The sequence below is a fragment of the Trichosurus vulpecula genome, chromosome 1, assembly GCF_011100635.1.
Source record: "Trichosurus vulpecula isolate mTriVul1 chromosome 1, mTriVul1.pri, whole genome shotgun sequence".
NCBI classification, from domain to species: Eukaryota; Metazoa; Chordata; class Mammalia; order Diprotodontia; family Phalangeridae; genus Trichosurus; species Trichosurus vulpecula.
The window spans coordinates 81,632,993-81,639,064 of NC_050573.1; positions in this window are offsets into that span (position 1 = coordinate 81,632,993).

Below are 6,072 nucleotides of genomic sequence, written 5' to 3' on the forward strand. Positions count from 1 at the left end.
TATAAGTGAATGTGTATGTATGTATATATGTATGTGTGTGTATATATATACATATATATACATATATATACATATATATATATATACACAGAGAGAGAGAGAGAGAGAGAGAGAGAGAGAGAGAGAGAGAGCGGGCACAGGGTGAGTTGAAGATGAAGGGAAGATATCTAAAAGAAATAAAATCAAATTAAGGGATGAGAGAGGAATATATTGAGAGAGGGAGATAGGGAGAGATAGAATGGGGTAAATTATCTCGCATAAAAGTGGCAAGAAAAAGCAGTTCTGTAGGAAGAGAAAAGAAGGCAGGTGAGGGGGGAATGAGTGAATCTTGCTCTCATCAGATTTGACCTGAGGAGGAAATACCATACATATTTAATTGGGTATCTTACCCCACAGGAAAGAAGGAAGAAGATAAACAAAAGGGGGGATGATAGAAGGGAGGGCAGATGGGGGTGGAGGTAATCAAAAACAAACACTTTCGAAAGGGGACAGGGTCAAGGGAGAAAATTCAATAAAGGGGGATAGGTTAGGAAGGAGCAAAATATAGTGAGTCTTTCACAACATGAGTATTGTGGAAGGGTTATACATAATGATATGCATGTGGCCTATGTTGAATTGCTTGACTTCTTAGGGAGGGTAGGTGGGAAGGGAAGAGGGGAGAGAATTTGGAACTCAAAGTTTTAAAAACAGATGTTTAAAAACAACAAAAAAAAAGTTTTTGCATGCAACTAGGAAATAAGATACACAGGCAATGGGGCATAGAAATTTATCTTGCCCTACAAGAAAGGAAGGGAAAAGGGGATGGGAGGGGAGTGGGGTGACAGAAGGGAGGGCTGACTGGGGAACAGGGCAACCATAATATACGCCATCTTGGAGTGGGGGGGAGGGTAGAAATGGGGAGAAAATTTGTAATTCAAACTCTTGTGAAAATCAATGCTGAAAACTAAATATATTAGATAAATTTTTAAAAAAAGGTGGGCTTAAACTTAATGCAGTTTCTACTTAGCACTTACTCTATCAAATTTATGTCCAAATGTAGCATAGCTATTAGATGAGTTAGAATCTCAACTAATTCCGAGATGGGTCCCTAGAGTCATTCCTAAATGCTGGACTGACTGGCCAAAAAAGATCCATCATGGACTCCACTCCTAGACCTCCAAGTGGTTCATTCTCCTAACCTTGGAAATGTATGAGGTTGTAACTGTCTCCAATATCCTTCGTTTAAAGCAGAGTCATGAGCTCCTAGGCCATATTGTGACTTGATGGGGATATAAAGTCTCATGGCCTCTCTTCCCACCAAAACTATAGTCTTTGCCTTTTCACTTGAACATTCTAGGCAGGAAAAAGCCAAACCAAACAAGAGACAGGCCTTGGCTTACTGGTACCTTTTGAATACACTCCAATTCCACCTAAGCAGCTAATAAAGGAGAGGAAAGTGTCCTCTTCATCATGATCTAGTCTAGAAGATTACAACCAGTTACAGAATGACAGTGCTTCAAATTGGAAAACAAGGTGTTTCTATGCATCACTATGGTCTCCTGGAAGCAGCTTCCCCAGCCTCTTCCACTTAGGAACCATATCAGTCTCCTGTTACATATGTGTAAAACATTCAAAGCCATAGTTTTTACTGCCTCTTTCTTTCTTAGATTTTTGTCTCCTCTGAAATTCTGGAACCCTTCTACTAATCCTTTTTTTGTTATCATAGTTTATTCTCTATAGTAACTAACTTGGTAAATAAACATAGGCAGTTTTCTCTCCCTCTCTCTACAATTAAAATCCTCTCTCAATTAGATTTGTAAGACACAGGCAAGTAACTCTTACCAACCTTTGTTAGGTGCATTACATCCCTGTCTAGGAGCTCATCATTCCTGTATTTTTAAGCTGTGATCCAGAAATCCAAATCTCATTCTCAAATACTATGTACTTCACCAGATGTTTGCTTCCCAATTATTCTTTATTTTCTGAAACCTTCTCTCTGATAGGCAGCAGTGATGGAAACATTACCTTTGCTGTTGAGGTTTTTAACTTTCTTGCCAAGGTTTTATAGTTGAACTAGCCTGTTTTTAAAGATGAAGAAACTAATGCCCACAGAAGTGAAATTATGGGCCCCAAATCACACAGCTAATAAGTAGAAGTGCTGGGCTTTTAAACCAGGCCTTTGGATTGTAAATCTAAGGCTCCACTATTCTATATTGCCCCACATTCCATGAGGTTCCATGGCCATATGGAGAGGAGAAAAGCACAGGTATTAAGGATTGGTAAAGACCCCAGGAGCTGAAGGTACCATTTGCTTTATAAAGAGGTGATGATGAAATGCTAATATTATAAAGTCCTAACATTATGGTAGCACCACGTTCTGAGCTCCATGAGAGCACCTACCACATGCTAGGAGATAAATTCAGCTCCATACTTTCTGGATCTTTTTTATTAGTCTATAACTTAGTCCTTCAGATCCTATCCTCCTTCCTGGTCAGATATCATTAATATTCATTAAGGAAATTTATCTATAGTTTTCTTTCTCTCTTTTGGCTCTTCCTAGTTTAGGAATCAGCACCATATTTGTGACATAAAAAGAATTTGTTAGGACTCCTTCTTTAGCTATTTTTTCAAATAGTTTATATATTATTGGGATTAATCATTGCTTAAATGTTTGGTAGAATTCACTTGTAAATCCATCTGATCCTGGGGATTTTTTCTTAGGGTGCTCATTTATGGCTTGTTCAATTTGTTTTTCTAAGATAAGGTTAAGTATTCTATTTCCTTTTCTGTTAATCTGGGCAATTTACATTTTTGTAAATATTCATACATTTCACTTAGATTGTCAGTTTTGCTGGCATATAACTGGGCAAAATAACTTCTAATAATTGTTTTAATTTCATCTTTATTGGTGGTGCATTTACTCATTCCACTTTTGAGACCAGTAATTTGGTTTTCTTCTTTCAATTTAAATCAACCAATGGCTTATCCATTTTATTGGGTTCCCCCCCTAAAACCAGCTTCTATTCTTATATGTTAGTTCAATATGGTTTTTTTTTACTTCCAATTTTATTAATCTCTCCTTCGATTTTCAGGATTTTCATTATAGGGTTTAAATTGGAGGTTTTAAATTTATTCTTTTTCTAGTTTTTGTTGTTGCATGGCCAATTCATTGATTTGTTCTTTCTCTCACATATATATGTATATGTATATATATATGCGTGTATATGATATATGTATATATATATGTGTGTGTGTGTATATACATACATATACATATATATATATAATTATCCTCTAAGTACTGTTTTGGCTTCATCCCATATACTTTAGTACGTTGTCCATTGTTGTCATTCTCTTTAATGAATTTCTTAATTGTTTCTATAATTTGTTATTTGACTCACTCATTCTTTTGGATTAGATTATTTAGTTTCCAATTAATTTTTATCTATTCTTCCACAGCCCTTTATTGAATTAATAGTTATTGCATTATAGTCTGTAAAAGGTACATTTAATACTTCTGTTTTTATGCATTTGGTTGTGAAGTTTTTATGCTTTAATACATGGTCAGTTTTTGTGTAGGTACCATGTACTGCTGAGAAAAAGATATACTCTTTTCTATTCCCATTCAGATTTCTCCAGACATCTGTCATATCTAATTTTTCTAAGATTTTATTCATCTCCTTAATTTCTTTCTATTTATCTTTTATCATTAGATTTATCTAGCTCTGAGAGGGGGAAAGTTGAGGTCTTCCATTTGTATAGGATTACTGTCTCTTTCTTCCTAGAATTCATTTAACTATTCCTTTAAGAATTTGCATGCTATAAGGCAGCCAAGTGGTACAGTGGATGGAGTGCTGGGCTTCAAATCAGGAAGACTCATCTTTCTGAGTTTAAATCTGGCCTTAAACATTTACTAGCTGCGTGACCTGGGCAAGTCACTTATCCCTGTTTGCCTCAGTTTCTCATCTGTAAAATGAGCCACTCCAGTATCTTTGCCAAGACAGCCCCAAATGGGGCCATCAAGAGTCAGACATGGCTGGAAAATGACTGAAAACCTAGGGAAAAAAAGTCTTGGGGCAGCTAGGTGGTGCAGTGAGTAGAGCACTGGCCCTGGAGTCAGGAGGACCTGAGTTTAAATCCGGCCTCAGACAATTGACACACTTTCTAGCTGTGTGACCTTGGGCAAGTCACTTAACCTCAATTGCCCTGCCTTCCCCATGTAAAAAAGAAAAAAAAAAGAATTAAAAAAAAAGAATTTGCATGCTATGCCATTTGGTGCATATATGTTTAGTACTGATATTACTTCATTTTCTATGGTGCCTTTTAGCAAGATGTAGTTTTCCTTCTTATCTCTTTTAATTGTCTGTTTTTGCTTTTGCTTTGTCTGAGATCATGATTGCTATCCCTGCCTTTTTTACTTAAGCTGAGACATAATAGATTCTACTCCTACCCTTTATTTTAACTCTGTGTGTCTCTCTGTTTCAAGTGTGTCTCTTATAAGCAACATATTGCTGGATTCTGGTTTCTAATCCCTTTTGCTGTTCACTGCCATTTTATGGGTCAGTTCATTCCACTCACATTCACAGTTATGATTACTGTGTACTTCCCTTCCTCCTATTTTCTTTCTGTTTATCCTTCTCCTCTTTTTACCCTGTCTCTCCTCTATTCTGCTTCTAATCGCTGCCTTTCTTAATCTGCCCTCCACATTCTCTTATCCCCTTTCTCTCCTTCTTCCCTATTAGGTAAGATAGATTTCTATACCCAATTGAGTGTGTATATATACATTTCTCTCTTTGAACCAATTTAAATTAGTGTGAAGTTCAAGCATTGCCCACCCTCTCCATTTCCGCTCTACTATAAAAGCTTTTCTTGCATGCCTCTTTTATGTGAGATAGTATTTTCCCATTCTTCCCCTTCCTTCCTCCTTCTCCCAAGGCATTCCTTTTTCTTACCCATCCATTTTTTCACATCATCCAAAATAATTGTCTCATTCATGGCCTCTATCTATGTAGAATCCTTTTAACAACCCTAATGATAAAGTTCTTAGAAGTTACATGTATCATCTTCCCATATAGAAATGTAAACAATTTAGCCTTATTGAGTCTCTTATGATTTCTTTTTCATATTTACCTGAACCTAATTCTTGTCTGAAATGGACAAAGGAAAGTAGAAAATCCACATGTATAAACAGTTTGGTGTAGGATACATCAAACTCAAGAGGGAGGTGGGGAATGGGTTAAGGTGTAGAAAGTGAGATTTAGAGAAAGGATAATACCAGGGAGGAAATAGTCACAAATAAAACAAACTTCTTGAGGAGCCAAGATGGAGTAGAGACTGAAACCTAGCTGAATTCTCTCAACATTCCCCTCCAGATAACTTTAAAATGATGTCGAGTTGTATCCTGCAGTGGCAGAACCAACAGAAGGCCAAGATGAGACATTTAGCCAGCCCAAGACAACTTAAGAGGTTGGCAGGAGAGGTCTGTGACATCAGGGCAGTAGCTCAAAGTGTAGCAGCAGCAGCAGCAGACTTTGGAGGCAGCTGTAACAACAACAGCAGCAGAAGCAGCCACGGTTTTTGTAACTCTCAGCTCAAGGATGATAAGATCAAAAAGAGACTACAGGGGATCCTGACCTGACAGGGGGTGCAGGATCTGGCATGGTTTGGTAATTCTATTGCTCATATGCAGTCCCGAATCATACTTCCAGGGTGGAGAGGAGCACTTGTGGTCAGTCACAAGGGAACAGAGTCGAAGTTCCAGAGTACAGCGGAACACTAGCATTTATAGCTGCAGCAGGGGCCTTTCCTGGGTAAAGACCAAAGTACAGACCAGAAGAACAGTGACCACACCTCTTCCTGGATCATACCATCTTGAAAGCACTGAAAACTTGCAGACCTACAGAACTAGCTCTGAAAATAGCAGCACGAAAAAGCCTAAAGCTTGGGACAGTGCCCCCTCAACCCCAGGAGCAGAGCCCAATTTCAACATTAAGTTAAAAGTCAAGAAATAGGCTGGAAAATGAGCAAACAAAAAAAAAAAACTGACCATAGAAAGTTACTAGGGTGACAGGGAAGATCAAAACACAAACTCAA